This window comes from Lathyrus oleraceus, chromosome 6 (genome assembly GCF_024323335.1).
Source record: "Lathyrus oleraceus cultivar Zhongwan6 chromosome 6, CAAS_Psat_ZW6_1.0, whole genome shotgun sequence".
In the NCBI taxonomy this organism is placed as follows: Eukaryota; Viridiplantae; Streptophyta; class Magnoliopsida; order Fabales; family Fabaceae; genus Lathyrus; species Lathyrus oleraceus.
The window spans coordinates 47,290,384-47,308,700 of record NC_066584.1 but is presented as its reverse complement, the minus strand read 5'-3'; the positions used below and the strand labels follow the sequence as shown (position 1 = coordinate 47,308,700).

At 39.9% G+C, this 18,317-nt stretch overlaps 1 long non-coding RNA gene and 2 pseudogenes across 1 annotated transcript; all 3 read right to left on the bottom strand.

Moving 5' to 3' along the window:
- Positions 1-2,432: 2,432 nt before the first annotated feature.
- LOC127093928 (uncharacterized) lies at positions 2,433-4,140 on the bottom strand (annotated as a pseudogene).
- Positions 4,141-4,273: 133 nt separating this feature from the next.
- LOC127092280 (uncharacterized) lies at positions 4,274-4,763 on the bottom strand. Its single transcript, XR_007792148.1, has 2 exons — positions 4,514-4,763; positions 4,274-4,474 (listed from the first exon to the last, which is right to left on the bottom strand). It is a non-coding gene; the product is annotated as an uncharacterized LOC127092280 (long non-coding RNA).
- A 792-nt stretch (positions 4,764-5,555) lies between these two features.
- The window catches only part of LOC127093927 (uncharacterized), a 48,424-nt pseudogene continuing 35,662 nt past the window's right edge, over positions 5,556-18,317 (bottom strand).

Below are 18,317 nucleotides of genomic sequence, written 5' to 3'. Positions count from 1 at the left end.
ATTATGGTCATGTCCCGCGAATGTGGGGATGCACTTAGCAAAGACCCTTCGGTTAAATCATCATAGTCCCTCGGATGTTGCCTTCGAATATATGATTTTGTCCCTCGATGACCCTTCGGTGTAGCCTACGGTTAAATGATGATCGTCCCTTCGAATGTTAAGGTATCCTTACAAATGTTGCCTTCAATGACCAATCGATGACCCTACGATGACCCTTTTACATCCAAAGGATAAAACTACTTACTTCTCAATAGTAAGGACAGTTTTATCCTCATAAGGATAGGAAATGCCCGTAAAGACCTTAGGTAGGTATAACTCTTAATTGCTGACTCACAACCTAAAACATTTCTCACACCTCACACTTTTCAAAACCTATATTAGAAAATCACCACTTGGTATACATTCATACTAGAATCATTGCCAAGTTATATTTTTCTAAACCGCTTTCAAAATTAAATGAGATAAATACTTTGTATACATTCGTACAAGAATCATTACAAAGTTAAACTCTCTTTTCAAAACATTTTCTAAGCAATTCACAAACACTTTTTCAGACAAGAAAAACATAAGTGATCCAGCAATTAAGAGCCCATGGATAACCATGGATACAAAGGGTGCTAACACCTTCCCTTTGTATAATGTACCTCCCGAACCCAAAATCTAATTAAGGTCTTTCCTGTTCTTTTCCACCTTTCCTTATTGGATAAAAGAAAAGTCGGTGGCGACTCTTGCTATCCGCGACATTGCGATTAAAAGCAAAACACACCAAGTCAGTTCACCGTATGACAACCGGCTCATCACTCAATGTGTTGCCTAAGAAGGCCCTGGCGAAGCTAGACTGTGAAGGGTTGATCTTGAGGCCCACGGACCTAATAGTTAGAGCCTTTGATGGTTCTAAAAGGGCTGTGTTTGGGGAAGTGGAGCTCCCTGTAAAGATCGGGCCCGAGGTGTTTAAGTCCGTATTTCATGTCATGGATATTCAGCCGGCATACAGTTGCCTGTTGGGTCGGCCGTGGATACATGCTACTGGGGCAGTGACTTCGACTTTGCACCAGAAACTGAAGTACATCTGGGACGGGCAGGTCGTCACCGTTTGTGGGGAAGAAGACATCTTCGTCAGCCACCTATCATCGTTCAAGTATGTTGAAATGGACGGTGAGATATGGGGAACACCAAGTCAAGCATTTGAAACCGTTAAGGTGGAGAATTCTATTTTTGCTAAAGAGGAGAAGCCGTCCATTTCTTCGTACAAACAGGCTGCTGAGGTGGTGAAGAAGGGAGAAGCCCCAGGTTGGGGAAAGATGATGGATATTCCCGCCAAGAAAGACCGGTTTGGGGTTGGTTATCAGCCGGGCCGAGGCTCGTCTGGGCAGAACAGGGGTCGTCGTCAGCCTTTCACGTTCACCAGTACTGGAATGCTGGATCCAGATCGCATCTGTGCAGTGGGTGAAGAGGTCGACAGTGATTGCACTACAACAAACAAGACCTTAGACAGCGCTTTTTTTAGCCTTAGACAGCGCTTTAAAGCGCTGTCTAAACCTCCGCTGCTAAAGGTTTAGACAGCGCTTTTTTAAATCTTAAAAGCGCTGTCTAAGCCCCCCACCCTTAGACAGCGCTTTGGCCAAAAGCGCTTTATAAGACCCTCTTATTTTAAATTTTTTAGGTATACCTTAGACAGCGCTTTTGAAAAGCGCTGTCTAATCCCCACCCCCTTAGACAGCGCTTTGGCCAAAAGCGCTTTCTAAGACCCTCCTATTTTAATTTTTTTAGGTATACCTTAGACAGCGCTTTTCAAAAAGCGCTGTCTAAGCCCCCCCCTTAGACAGCGCTTTTGCCTAAAGCGCTTTCTAATCCCCCCCTTAGACAGCGCTTTTTACAAAAGCGCTGTCTAAGGTATACGAAAATTTTTGAAGCTTTTGTTTTAAACCACATTTTTTCCAGGTTTATAAACCAGAATTTCTACCTGTTTTCAACCAGATTTTGACAGACAATTATCACATTTTATATATGCCATTTTGGCCTTTTTTCTACCAATTTTTGGCTAACAAATATATATATATATACCAATTCAAACCAATTTTGCCTTAAATGTATAAAAATATATACAAATTAGCTTTTTCTCATTTAGTTAATTCTAAATAATTTAGCTTTTTCTTAATTTTTTTTCTTGGATTCAATCATTATTCTTAACAATATCAATAAATATTGAAGAAATGTTCGTTATATTAATCTGTCAAACTATAAAAGAAAGCATAATTCTATCCTAAGGAAGAAAAAAACCATCTGGCATTGTTATCATAATCCAAAAACGAATCAAATGTATATTTCACAAGTCAATTACTGAACATTGAGCACCTAAACCCAAGAACCTATCCAGTCAACTTTCCTATCAACATGATACAATTTTCTTGAACCATTACACTCCGTCACTGTTGGCCACATTCCAATCCATGCAATCGATGAGGGATCGATTAGCCGATGAAATTATGAGCATGTCTTCCTAAGTGTCAACAGTCAGTCATGTCTAACAGATAAACACCCTTTTGTTCCTATATAACGCGTTAGACAGATGGAAGAAGACTATGATTTGCCGCTCTCAAAGCTCGATAGATAAGAGTCTGATAAAACAGTGAATATCTGTGTATCTATAAAAAGCTGCAAAGCCAAGGATTCATGAACTTAGCTTGCAAGACGCGCGGCTATCTATAAACAACCATTTCAATGCTTATGTAGAGTGAAATATTTCTGAGTTGTTACCTTAATGAATGGCTGATCCCTAAGAGGAAAGGAGTCAATGAAGGTATCTTTAAGAAGTAAAGAAACCTGAGAAAAAAGAAATCAAGGATGAGCTAGGAAAAAGGTGTGTAACTATCTATTCTTATTTATTTGAAAATATATAGAAATAGAAATCATAACAACAACTTAGTTATGTTACCCTGTCGTGATTTGATTGCACACTAGTTATCGTATGCGATTTCAAATTCGAACAAAGTGACTCCAAATAGTGCCATATGACATTCAAAAATTGAGTTGTAATTTCAGCCTGCAACAAGTACGAATTAGTAGATGCTGCCACTAGTGGAAGAAATATTAGAGGCTAGAAGCTGAAAAACTACTGGTTTTTATATGCATGAATCATATATAGATAAAATAAACATTATATTTCTGAATTTGAGAGAGAGAGAGAGAGAGGAGAATTCCGGTATAGGAACTAAAAGAACCTGGATTTCGTTGCACCTATGTATAGGATGCTTTTTTGCAATATAACTTTCACTTGAAAGTCTGGCATGAATTGGAGTTAACTGAGAAACAAGATCTCTTTGCCGTGGAAGTCTAGGCAAATGACACATTTTAACCTGCAAAAAGAAAAAAAAAGAAAAATAGTAAGTGTTGCAAGTTTACAAAAAGATTCACATTTTTCTCGTGGGTCATGTTATCTTTAAAATGTCATTACAAACCTGATTTTGCATTACATTAACTTCAACAAGATTACTAGTTTTAATATACAAATCATCAGGTTTATGTTGTATGCCAACCTGCAAAAACATTGGAAAATTGAATAAATGACGAGCATATTCTTAAATACTAAAAACACATGTTGTCAGCCAATAAAAATTTAAAAACTTACCAAATTTGGGCACACTATTACAACCTGTTTTTCCAATAACACTCCTGTAAGTAATGCCAGCAACTGCAAGTAACATGTATAAAAAAATTTAATTAATCAATCAAGTACCATTACAGTTGATACAGCAAATTGAATGAGTCGCACATGGTTGAACTTCAATTGGAATATGTGCTTACAGTATCAAGGGATAGAACTCGACAAGTAGTTGACGTTGTCCATACTGATAGTGAAAGGGCTTCCTCAGCAGCTGCCAACTTTGCATTGACCTTTTACAAAAGTAGTGCTGTAAGGAATACACATATTTGAGGATAAACATTTTGTTAAAAATGACTTAAGAATTACCTCAGTTGGTTCAGAACAATCTAAACACTCGGAAAGACAGAGTAGCAACTAGCAAGCCAGCAACCACTTGGTGTTTGCTACTTTTGATTGCTTTATTCAATAGCTAATAACTAAGATTGTGTACTTGAATAGAAGGGGCATCTACGAACAAACGTCAATTTAGCTGACATCGAAACACTCCTATATGCTTCCCATTCAAAAACAGCATTTTGGAATTAACTGAGACTAAAACCTCTATATTGAGGTCATTCAAGCATAAGAAGAACATTGTCATCAGTTGGAATAATTAAGACACCAAAAAGATTAAAATATACGGTGTCCAATGATATGAAATAATTGAACTCTATTTCAGTATCTGATTTGAGGCTAAACTCATAATAATACACAAGGTTTCCAAACTCATCTCTAAATCAACATAATTGTTTTCTCTCTTCCAATCACATGTACTGTGTACATGTTATTGGATTGATTTTATGACTTCTCAAAACCCCATCAACAAAAATCCTAATTTTCCTCTGATTTTACAAGGAAAGCAACAAAAACTCACAGTTGATAGTAGTAAGAAAGGCTAGGGTCCAGGATGGTTGCAAGAAAGAGTAACCTGTGAAACATCATGACAATTCCTTGAATCAACGCTAAGATTTGACACCATTCTACAAGTTGCTACTGTATTGTGAAGAGGCAAAAGTGATTGCACACTCCCAAGCTGGTATACACAATTTCTGTTAAATTCATCAATTTCACATCAGAAAAAAATGAAATTGGGGCAAATCTCCAAAACATGTAGGGTTATGAAATTGAGAAACAACTAAAATCAATTACACATTTTAAGCATAAATTTTAAACTTTGAATATACACATTAAAGTTAACATAAGTTTTAAGCATACCTCATATCCTACGCATATGAGGTTTGTCGGCCATGCAACAAACGAACCTACTGCTTTTTTCTTCAGTGTCTTTGTTATCCCCCTTGACTTTTTTCTTTTTGTTTTTGACACCTTTACTAGACTCGTCCAATTTCATACCATCTGACCTCACAAGATGATAAACACGTTTCTTTGCATAGTCAAATATCTTATAGTTCGCCTCTGCAAAAATCCAAACAGATCGAAAACTCTCCGACACTCTAAGTGTATCCAAATATTTCAAGTAAGTCACCGCATCATACCTATCAGGAAAATGGCACACAACAATCAGTGCCTAAATGAATAATTAAATAAAAGGCATGCAACCGCAATCTAATCTATGACATTGACGTTTTCAATGTCCCTATAACCGCTTTTGACCCTAAATTTCCACATTGTGGAGAATTGCAAAGCAGCTATTACAATGACTGTGGTTTAAAACCTTGATAAGCAGCAAGCACCATTAAAGATACATCAAATAGAATACAAATGCAATGAAAGAACAAACAGCAAAAGAACTTCAACACAGTAAAATCAAACTTTAAAATATAGAAACTAATTCAAGATAGAGATAATAAGTACTCACCTAGTGCAATTGCACTAACAAGAATTGTGAAGGATAAGACAAAGATAATCAAATAAGCTCTTTGAAAGATATTGACAAGCCTGTCAATTATTTTCTGTCCTATGTATGCTGCAATTGTAGCCACAATGGTAAGATACAGAGCTGCAAATCACCACGAAAGATACATATTAGTATAACTAGTTGAATTTTATGATGACTTATGAAACATGACATTCAATTTTACCATAAGGAACCAGAAATCGATTCAAGAGAAAATATTGCGCAACCGATATAGATGCTGTGAATGTCATTCCTAATGTGGCCGTGGCACTTGCTACCTGAGGCGCGATTCCGAATTCGATAAACAAAGGACCCATGACAAATCCACTACCTACACCAAGAAGTCCACCCAATATTCCAGCTAGCAAAGCACATGAAAGTGATACAATCAGAAGATGCAAAGGCCAATGTGTGCCATGATCTTGCTTAGAAACTGTAATCTTCTTCCTTGATATAGGCCTATTGCTTGGTACATTGAAACCCCAACAGTAACTGGTGTCTATAAAAACAACAAAATTTAAAGCCTAAAATTTTGTAACTAATTGTCAATTCGAAAATTTCAATATTTGAGTTAAAAATCTCACCTGTAACAAAGTTAGTAACCAGTATTTGATTGAACATGTAGCTGTATAATTCTGTTACAAATTTAGCTTTTATTAATCATGAATCCGTAGTAGTATTTCTATTTCGATGGTCGAAAATCTAGATTAGAAAATTACCTTGGCAATCTGCAAGAGAAGAACTGCAATCCAAACAAAACAAAGAAGTCCAAATTTCTTCCATTGAATGTTGCTAAGAATGGTACCCTACATACATAATTGAATTTATCTATTACAATTAATCAACAAGTTGCTATATTACATAAAGACAAAAGCTATTAAAATAAGCTTACTTGATTAATTTTCTTCTGAGGCTCATCATCTGGACAACTAGGAAGATACTTGTATTCAACATCTTCATTGCTAGTGGCTGAAAAAGAAAATAAGTCATTTTCATATAAATAATTGATTTTCAGATATCTACTGATTTTGTCTCTTGTGACACCATGTGGAGTGGTTTAATTCAAATCCAATTAACCTAATCTCTCACCAGTGGACTCTAAATGCTTCACAAACTCCTGTGTGATTCCAAAAGATTGAAGGAAAAAAGTTAGAGATTATTCTTCATGTTGCACATGAAAATCACTTAAAAGTATTAAAATATGCAATATTTATGAACCTCTTTCACTATGGTTTCTTTTTTCCATGTGTCAAGACCCTTGATGAAAGCCTTCATTGATGTAACTGCACATGCCAATATATATATATAACAAAATCAATCATGTTAGTTACTAAGTAACAAAATTTGGACTTGAAATAAAAACTTGTTTAATTAATTAATTACCTATGAAGATAATGATTAGTAGAACAGTAATGACTAGATAATCCAACAATTTCCTCAAGGTCTTGAGATCAGAGACGAGTTGCTTAGTCTGTTTCCCCAAAGTATGCCAAATTGGATCCAACTGTCTCTTGACAATCTCATCAAACGACTTGAACAACCCATTCTCCACAGTCAAATCCTCCACATCAACCTTATTCGTCTTCCTCATCTCCTTCAAGCACGCACCCATAACTTCAACAATAGCCTTCTGAATCCCCATCATGTACTTACTCATCGGAACCCTAATATCGACAACATCCGGCGGGTCCTGCTCAAGCTCCTGCGAAACATAAACCTGAAATCTCGGCCAAAGATGCAGCTTACGAATATGCAAACACTTCATAGTTCTCTCCGCCTTCGCAAAACCCGAAACCATCGCTTGTGGCCTATCGGAGAAAACACGAACAAACGCACTTCGATTGAGAGAACGAAAAATCCTAACAATAAAAGCTTCAGTGGAAGTCTCCGAAACGGAATGAGCGTTGAGGATGATGAGTCCGGAGATAATTGAGGCAGGTAGTTTATTAGTGAGAAGATCAACGATGAGGATTCTAGGGGTAATGAAACAGACGAAGCCGGAAGAGTAGAGGGAGTGGCGGTGGTTAACGGGGAGGTCGGCGGTGATTTCGACGGGGACTTGGTAGAATTGGGGTTTAGGGTTTTGAGATGGAAATTGATTTTGGATTTGAGAGTGGCGGAGGAAGGAGATAGAATGAGAAGTGTTCCCTGAGAAGTGGAGTGAAGAAGGAGAAGAGATGAAATGAGTTTCGATAGAGAGAGACCTGAAGAGAGAATGACGAGACCGCCATTGGTGTCTTCGAGAAGCTCTGTGATTATGTGTTCGTGGAATTGAAGACTTCCAAAAGCGCTTTCTAAAAGCGCTTTCCAAAAGCGCTTAGACAGCGCTTTCCAAAAGCGCTTTCTAAACCCCCCCTTAGACAGCGCTTTTGGTTTTAATTTTTTTTTTAATTTAAAGACTTTAGACAGCGCTTTATCAAAAGCGCTGACTAAGGTCTATATTTAAAAGCGCTTTCTAAAAGCGCTGTCTAAGGGGGGGTCTTAGACAACGCTTTTAGAAAGCGCTGTCTAAGACCCCCCCTTAGACAGCGCTTTCATTATTTTTTTGGAACATTTTCCGTGTTTTATTTTAATTTTAACCTTAGACAACGCTTTCATTATTTTTTTGGAACATTTTCCGTGTTTTATTTTAATTTTAACCTTAGACAGCGCTTTCTTTTAAAAGCGCTGTCTAAGATGCGCTGTTAAAAGTCATTTTTGGCGTAGTGTTGCGAGCTAGATCAATGGATAAAATCGTGCGTACCAGGGAAGGAGATCCAGAACTGGAAGGCCGAAAAGATCATCACTGTCACTCTACGTGAAGAGTAATATTTCCTATTTTTCAATTTTGTCTGCATGAAAGCCATACGTTTTGCCCGAAACGTAATGGTTCATTGTAAGGGCCACCTCATATGTTTCATTTTGCAAAATTTGTATCATTAATAAAAGGATGTTTTTCATTAAAAGCGGTGTTCCCTGTCTTTCATTTATTTTTGCAGTTTAAAAATAAACAAAAGTAAAAATGGCAATGTTTGTTTTCATTTGCTTCGCTCCGGTTCTAAAGCAATGCATGAATCAACATTCATGCAGATGCGATCATTCACCGGATCTCATTGATAACAATCCTGTTACACCCTCATATGACTTCGACAATCCGATCTATCATGCCGAAGAAGAAGGCGAAGACGATTGTGAACTGCCGGAAGAATTAGCCAGGTTGTTAAAACAAGAGGAGAAGGTGATTCAGCCGCATGAGGAGCAAGTTGAGGTTGTGAACCTGGGTACCGAGGAGGTCAAGAAAGAAGTGAAAGTTGGGGCTGCTTTGGAGGCGAGTGTTAAGAGCAGAATGGTAGCGCTGTTGAAAGAGTATGTTGATATCTTCGCCTGGTCTTATCAAGATATGCCAGGGTTGGATACCGATATCGTGGTGCACAAGCTACCGTTGAGAGCAGATTGTCCTCCAGTGAAGCAGAAGTTGCGCAGAACTCGACCTGAGATGGCCATGAAAATTAAAGAGGAAGTACAAAAGCAGTTGGATGATGGTTTCCTAGCTGTCACTAATTATCCGCCTTGGGTCGCAAATATTGTGCCGGTCCCGAAGAAGGATGGGAAGGTGAGAATGTGTGTGGACTACCGGGATTTGAACAGAGCTAGCCCGAAGGATGATTTCCCATTACCTCACATTGATGTGTTGGTAGATAATACAGCTCAATTCTCGGTATTTTCCTTCATGGATGGCTTTTCTGGCTATAATCAAATCAAAATGTCGCCAGATGATATGGAGAAAACAACGTTCATCACACCATGGGGAACTTTTTGCTATAAGGTGATGCCATTTGGTCTCAAGAATGCCGGGGCAACCTATCAGAGGGCCATGGTGACTTTGTTTCATGATATGATTCATCATGAAATCGAATGCTATGTTGATGACATGATAGCAAAGTCCCAGACAAAGGAGGGGCATTTGGTGGATCTGGCCAAGCTGTTTGACTGGTTGAGACAATTCAGACTGAGGTTAAATCCGAATAAGTGCACTTTCGGAGTGCGGTCCGGTAAGTTGCTGGGGTTTATTGTGAGGGAAAGATGAATCGAGGTTGATCCTGCTAAAGTAAAGGCAATACGAGAAATGCCTGAACCGAGAACAGAGAAGGAGGTTCGTTGTTTCTTAGGTAGATTGAACTATATTTCATGGTTCATATCTCATCTAACAGCCACGTGCGAACCTATATTCAAGTTGTTGAGAAAGGATCAAACGGTCAGGTGGAATAATGATTGCCAAGCGGCATTTGAAAAAATAAAGAATATTTGCAGGAGCCTCCGATTCTGATGCCTCCTGTGGAGGGACGACCGTTAATTATGTACTTGACGGTCCTCGAGGGGTCTATGGGGTGCGTACTGGGGCAGCATGACGAGTCTGGTCGAAAAGAGCATGCCATATACTACCTTAGCAAAAAGTTTACCGACTGTGAAACAAGATACTCACTGCTCGAGAAAACTTGTTGTGCTTTGGTATGGGTTGCTCGTCGACTGAGGCAGTATATGCTGGTTCATACCACTTTGTTGATTTCCAAGATGGATCCGATCAAGTACATTTTTGAAAAGCCAGCATTGACCGGAAGGGTTGCGAGGTAGCAAATGATTTTGACTGAATATGATATTCAGTATACCTCTCAGAAAGCAATCAAGGGGAGCGTATTATCTGATTACCTCGCCCAGCAACCCATTGAGGATTATCAACCGATGAAGTTTGAATTCCCTGATGAGGACATCATGTTTCTCAAATCGAAAGATTGTGAGGAACCTATCCCGGAGGAGGGGCCTGACCCTGAATCCGAATGGATTCTGATGTTTGATGGGGCCGTTAACGTGAATGGTAGCAGTGTTGGTGCTGTTTTGGTTACGCCGAAAGGATCTCATATTCCTTTTGCTGCCCGGCTAACATTTGAGTGCACCAATAACGTTGCTGAATACGAAGCTTGTATCTTGGGGATCGAAGAGGCGATTGATTTGCGGATCAAGAACCTTGTTATATATGGAGATTCAGCTTTGGTTGTGAATCAGGTTAACGGAAAATGGTATACGCATCAATCTCATTTAATTCCATATCGGGATTATACGAGGAGATTGTTGACGTTTTTCACCAAGGTGGTATTGCATCATGTGCCTAGAGAAGAGAATCCTTTGGCAGATGCTTTGGCTACTCTGGCTGCCTTGATTAAGGTGCAGTGGTGGAATCAGTTCCCTAATGTTGAGGTAGGACGTCTGGATAGACCGACTTATGTGTTTGCTGTTGACACGGCGCCTGATGATAAGAAGCCGTGGTATTTTGATATCAAGCGCTATCTAGAAACCCAGGAGTATCCTGAGGGAGCATCCAAGAAGGACCGAAAGACTCTGAGGAGGTTGGCCATGGTGTTCTATCTGAACAAGGATGGGGTTCTGTACAAGCAGAATTTCGATTGGGTTTTGCTCAGATGCATCGATGACAGAGAAGCAAGCCAATTGATGAAAGAGGTTCACGAGGGGTCGTTCGGTACCCATGCCAGCGGGAATGCAATGGTGAAGAAATTGTTGAGGGCTGGTTATTATTGGATGACAATGGAGGCCCAATGTTTCAATTTTGTGTGGAAGTGTCATAAATGCCAGATTTATGCTGACAAGGTGCACGTGCCTCCAAATCCGTTAAGTTTAATGTCGTCTCCGTGGCCGTTTGCTATGTGGGGCATTAATATGATTGGGAAGATTGAGCCTACGGCTTCGAATGGGCACCGGTTCATATTAGTGGCTATTGATTACTTCACCAAGTGGGTGGAAGCAACCTCTTATGCAAACGTGACGAAACAGGTTGTTGCCAGATTCCTCAAGAGAGATATCATTTGCAGATATGGGGTTCCCGAGAGAATCATTACTGATAATGGTTCTAATATGAACAACAAGATGATGGCAGAACTGTGTCGGGAATTCAAGATTGAGCATCACAATTCTTCTCCTTATCGTCCGAAGATGAATGGGGCGGTCGAGGCAGCTAATAAGAATATCAAGAAGATTGTGCAGAAAATGGTCGTGACCTATAAGGATTGGCACGAGATGTTGCCGTTTGCATTGCATGGGTACCGAACCTCGGTGCGTACATCTACTGGGGCAACGCCTTTCTCTCTCGTATATGGGATGGAAGCCGTGTTACCGGTTGAGGTTCAGATTCCTTCGTTGAGAGTCCTGATGGAAGTGAAATTGCAAGAGGCTGAATGGGTAAGGGCTCGGTATGAAGAGTTGAGCCTGATTGAGGAGAAGAGGTTGGCGGCCATCTGTCATGGACAGTTGTACCAGCAGTGAATGAAGCGTGCTTTTGACCGGAAGGTGCGACCTCGTGTGTATCACGTAGGCGATATGGTGCTGAAAAGGATCCTTCCTCCTCAAAACGATCGTAGGGGCAAGTGGACACCCAATTATGAAGGTCCATTCGTGGTCAAGAAGGTTTTCTCTGGCGGAGCCTTGTTGTTGACGACCATGGATGGTGAGGATTTTCCATCCCCTGTGAATGCGGACGCAGTTAAAAAATACTTCGTATAAGAGACCCGCTGGACGAAAAGAATAAAATAGTCCAGGCAAAAATGGGCATCCCGGCGAACCAAAAAAAAATGAAATGAATGAAAAGGTTTAGGCAAAAATTAGGGATAAAGTAAAGAAAAAAATTTGTACACCCGGCAAGTCGAAAACCCCACAAGGGCGACTTGGGCAAAAAAGGGTATCCCGGTGGACTGAAAACCCGAAAGGGCGGTCCAGGCAAAAGAGGGATTGAAACGAACAACTGCGTCTAGCATGATCGTTCGTGTTTTGGTTAAGACACATGGATAATCCCCGGTAGGGATCAATCGGAAGCATCTTGTTCAGAAGGCAAAAAGCGTGGAGAGTCTTGAGGACATATAGGGTGTAACCGAGTTGGAACTCGATGAGATCGCGGTTTCACATTGCCATTAGGATAGATTTTCCTTTTGTGCGCAATTACCTCTTTTCAGGAATTGCTTCCTGTGTATTGCTCGATTTCGAGCCACCTTTTTCAATCAATAAAACGCATATTCAGTCAAATAATTTTGTTTTTGTTTTCATTACCGCTTTGATCGCAAAAACATTCGTTTATTTTGATAAAGAATATTTGCATTTTAAGACATACGGGTCCCTTCCAATGCATGTGTATAAGATTGAAAGCCTGAAATCTTATTCGGAAGTTTGAGTGACCTGGGTGTTGAAATCTTGGCACGCCTGGGGCACGTTTTTATCTAACGATCTCTGTTGCAGATGCTGTTAGATATTTTCACTCACTTACAGGTTGTGATGTGAAGCTTTTGACAAAAGATCCCCGTGGAGTCCAGTCAGGGACAAGAGGATTGAAGAATGGTGAAAAAACAGCGAGAGGCGTGCGACGATCCTGGAGCATTAATCAAGAAGACTCTTCAAAGTCTGAGGACTGGAAAGTTTGTGCGAATCCAGGGAGTTCGATCTCCGTAGAGTACGGAGAAGGCGAGAATACAAGGTGATGAATCAGAAAAGTCCAGACGAGTCTGGGAGTTCTCAAAAGTGGAAAGCTGACACTGGAGTTAGATGGTGAATACCAGGGTTCGACGAGTCGACGGGTGTTCCGTGCCAGATTTTCCTTAGTTCCCCTAGCAGGGTCGGGATTGTTATCTCCCCAGCGAGTTTGAGATCGGTGTTTCCTTGGTATACAGGCCTGAAGGTGGCATAATCCCCAAGCAGTGTCGGGATTGTTATATCCCCAGCAAGTCGAAGATTGCTGTTTTCCCCGCTGAGTGCGTTGGTGGTTTCTCCCTCAGCGAAGTCCCCAAGTGGATCGGGTTCAGTGGAGGTCATACCTGGTAAGGGTGGTCCTTTCCCCAACAGCAGTGTTATTCCCCAGCAGGGTGGAGATTGGAGTGTTAGCGAGTTCCTCAGCAGAGTGCCTTGAACTCCCTAGTAGAGTCCCTTGAGGGGGATACTTTTTATACATTCATCATTTAGGAAAGCATAGCATATTGCATAATTCATCGCGTAGCATTTCCATGGTTATGGAGCATTACGCTAAAAAACTCATGCATACGCATTGCAAGCATAAGCTAGTCTCAAGCCGTGGTTACCATTTGAGAAGTGGTTTTGCTGGTTGGAAGATCAGCATCAGCATTGCAAGCATCAGTTACTCAAGCCGTGGTTACCGTTGGAGGATTGGTTTCGCTGGAAGTTGGAAGATGTTACTCTGAGGAACTTAGCATCGTGACGTTGGGTCAACAATGTTCCCCAGTAGTGCGATACTGGAGGAGATTTCTGTCGTGCGAGATGGAAGTTGGAAGATGTTACTCTGAGGAGTTTAGCATCGTGACGTTGGGTCAACAATGTTCCCCAGTAGCGCGATATTGGAGGAAAATTTTCCGTCGGGCGGAGATGGAAATGAAAATCAGAGAACGTTACGCGATCAGCGCGAAAATACATTTCAAATGGAAAAAAGGAAGTGTTGCGGCATTTTCTGGAGAACGGGGTTCAAATGGAGATTGGAGTTGAAGATTATATCCGGAATGAGGTCCTTAGGATTGTCTTCTGATCATGTGTCACCTTAGACTTTGGCGAGGCCAACAGAAGTCGTTATGGGTATCTTCTGAGGAAGAAATGCACATGTTACCTTCCTTCTGTGAAGGTGTACCCTCTGATATGTCGCCATCAGAGTGGTGTTTTGGTGTTATTTCCGGCGTTGCCAGCGGAATTATCACAAGAAAATGGAGAACGGGGTTCAAATGGAGAGAAGGAAGTGTTGGGCATTTTCTGGAGAGCGGGGTTCAAATTGAGAAAGGGAGACACGTGGTGTTTTCTGGAGAATGGGGTTCACAACGGCGATCGTGAGTTATCGTCAGGCGACTGGGGTTCAAATGGAGACTGGGGTTCATTATTTGGCAAACAGGAGTGTTATGAAGTTGTCGGGGTTCAAATGCGGTGATCAGGGATCATACGCGCGAAAATAATTGTTTGGGGTCCAAGAAAAAGCAAAAAAAAATCAATCAAAGAAGTACCGGGGTTCAAGAGAAAAAAAAATCAAAAAGTTGTGGGGTTCAAGAAAAGCAAAAAAAATAAAAAATAAAATAATAATAATAATCCCCAGCGGAGCGCAAATTGTTCGTCTGTTCTTGGTATTCAATCACTCTTCATCCTGATCATCTGAAAGCCGAGGCTGTTCATATCGACAGGTTCACAGTGGATTGAATAGGGGCAGCTGTAACACCTCAAAATTTGCCCTCCTCTTCTTGGGACTAGCTTAGCATATTGCATTTCATGTTTTAGGACATTAGGCATTGCATCTTTGCATATCATGTGAATAATAATCAAGTCATCCTCTAAGGTCTTGTCAGAGATGGAGAAGTTGTATAGTTCAAGCCTGAGGGTCTTATTGAATTGATCACCAACCATCTGAGGGTTTGTGCTTCAATTAGGGTTTTCTTGGTTCCTCAAGGAGGTTGAGCATTATCTTGATTGCAAGGGTACATCATCATCATCATGGTTATGTCCTTATCAAAGGTTTCAGAATTCATGCTCAGGTTTCTTGGGATTAGGGTTTTGACCTCTGGTCAACCCTAATCAATTGCATTCTTTCAGTCAGGGTTTTGCAAGAAGATGAGGTATTTGTTGAGATGGAGATCACATGGTTATGTGGAGAGCTTATTGGATCTAGGGGTTCATTTTGGAGCCATTTCATCAAGTGGTAGAGGCTCAAGCTGATCAGAGCATTGCCCAGTCATTTGGGGCCCATAGAAGTCAACAGAAAGTCAACTGAGGGCTAGGAGGGGGAGAAATGAGTTTCAACATCTCATTCATGTCCCAAAGAGGTTCATTCATCATGACAAACACATACCTTGAAGAATTTGAATCCATATCAAAAGTTTCCCAAAATGGAAAGTGACCTGTAATTGAAAGTTTCCAAAAATAGCAAGTTTTTGGACCATCTTCAACTTAACTTTCCAACATCAAAGAAGCTTCAAATGAAATTTTGTCCAACATGAACGTTGAATATCTTTCTCTCCCATTTCTAAAAAGTCCAAGATCATGAGCATATAATGAATGGTTGAGGAGTTATGATCAAATGATTGCCAAGTGTGCATGGGACTTCAAATGGCCATAACTTTTGGTCCAATGCTCCAAAATGAGTGCCTCTTTTTGCAAATTTCTTCTCTTGACCTATAATTTCCAAATCATTCATCACATTGCATGAAATTTCATCACATGATCATTTACTCTTTCATGCCTTTTTTGGAGGGAAATTTGGAAATTCAAAAATTTCCATTGCCATTGTGTTGATAAAATGATTTTGAGTGAATTTGACCATGCACATGGTACTGTTCACGTTTGGATTTTCCATGCACCATACAAATTGTCATCTTTGGTCACACACCCTATTTCACTTAATTGTAATTAACCAATGCCTAATCACATTTTCAGTAGGATTAACATGTCATATAAATACTAAACCCTAACAGAATTATGGGGTTTTTGTTCATTCTAGATCTCAAATTCTTCTTCCCTCTAAAATTCTCTCTCAATCAAAACTTGAAAATTCTCCACATAGCATTGCAATTTTCTTCCACATCCTGGTTTATTGAGTGTAGTGGATGAAGAATCAAGCATTGGATCATTGAGTTTGGCCAGAATTCATGCATATTTCAAGCAAGAACATGAAGATGGAAATTGATATTTGAGCTGGATCTAGATCGTGCCAAGCTTCAATTCATTCTTAAAGCTTCAAGTTATCATCTCAGGAGTAGATTTGGATCAATTGAAGCCTTGAATCACTCGTTTTCTCATACTGCTCTTCAAGAGGTAGGTTCTTCGAATCTCTTAATTCTCAAATCTATTGCCATGTTTAAGTAGATCTTTGCACGCTGAAAATTCTGATCTAAGTTTCATAAGGAATGGAGGATTATTGAGTGAGATATATGTGTTTGAAGTTTTGGATGCATGATGGTTTTCTTTTTGATTTGCATGATATGTGATGAATTAATGTGAAATAATGATAGATTTGAGTTCCTCATGCCATGACCTTTCATTTGATGTGTAAATTTGCAAATTCTGGAATTTTTTTGCCATGCACTACAGTAACAACCACCGTCTTCACGAAGAAGACGGTGTTTTCCTCCTTGCCTGGCTGTGGGAGCCGCCGCCTGCAACTAGCAGTGTTGGCGCTAGGGTTTTGTCCCTGTAGATGCCACATGTGTTGCCTGTTGGCCATTCTATTGGCCTCGCTGCTTTGACCTCGTCCACGTTTGCATTGACCGGTGACTGGACACGCCACTTCATTAATGAAACTGCATCGTTTTAGCCAGTAACACGCTTCGATTCCCAGCTCCATCATTTTGGTATTTTATTTTTGTTTAGCGCATTTTTGATCTGCACCGGGTTCAATTTCTGCCAGAACCATATTTTCAAATTAATTCCCATCTTTGCCTTTCCCTCCAATTTCATCTTACACTTTCTTCATTTTTATTTCATTTTTTATGCCAACTTTGAAAAATCATATCAATTTGAAATTTGATCCAATTTAATCCATTCTTTTTGCTAAATCTTCACATGAGTGTCTATTACTTTTTGATGGTAATTTCATGATTTTATCACTTCTGGAATTTGAATTGTGACTGGTTGATTGATCATATGTGCTAAATGTGACATGCTTCATTCTTTCTATTGTGAAATGCTCAATAATGATCCAATTGCCATGAAATTTTGTATGATGATTCCTAACATGATGCTTGACATTTGAGGCTTGGTTTGGTATTTTTCTCATGTTCCATCTCTGTTTTATACACATAAACTTTTGGTGTGACAATGTGTGTCACGCAATTTGATGTCATACTTGTGCATTTTTATTTCTAGGCCTATTGATCTCTGTTGATTCCAATTTTTGGCATGATGATTGTATTTGACATGTTATATGCACATAAAAATTTCCATGATTGTTTGATTTATTTCTGTTTTAATATGGCATTTTGATTCTTGATGATCATTTGTGTGCTTTGAAATTGCCTTTGTCTCCTCTTGCTCATTACATGACCTTGCTTAATGCTTTTGGTTTGGTCCTTTTTAGGACATGTTCATGATAGATTAAATGTGCTATATGTTGAATATTGGTTACTGTTTTGACTTTTTGTCATACCTTTGACCCTATCCTTGGTGCTAGTGGTTTGTACTCATCTTTTGAGTTGTGCATTTTAGGTTCAAGCTATTATCTCTAGTGGTTGATGCAATATCAATTCATGAGAAGCAAACTAATTTGTGCACTAATCCTTTGTGTTGTAGGTTCATGGAATATGGTGGAATCACTTGAATTCTTGGGTCATAAAGCTTGACTTGTGTGGCATATTGAGTTGTAACACTGTTGACTGTTGGTTGTTTGTCTGAACATAGTACTGATTGTTTAGCTTTTCTTACAGGTACTTTAGCCGCTTTAACTCATTGCTTGAGTTGCTTTGCTTGTGGTTGGCATACCACCTAGGTAACCTCTCTGACTTCATGTAGTCTGGAAGACCTGCTATCTTTGGCAAGCACCTGTCTGAAGCCCTCCTTAAGAGGCAATGTTTTTGATTGTTTATATTTGTGCCATGTACTCCAAAGACCTCCTAAGTGAAGAGGCATTGGCAGATAAAAGGGATGTGCAATCCATCCCCTGCTATTCAGTTGAGTCATTCATTTTGCTCGCACTACGTGCTGATGCATCTTGAATAAACACCCAAAATCTTGTTGTGTCAGTCATGTGGAATAGAGTCCCACATTCTGGACTCCCACACCTTCATTGATTTGAAGCTCACCCAAGCC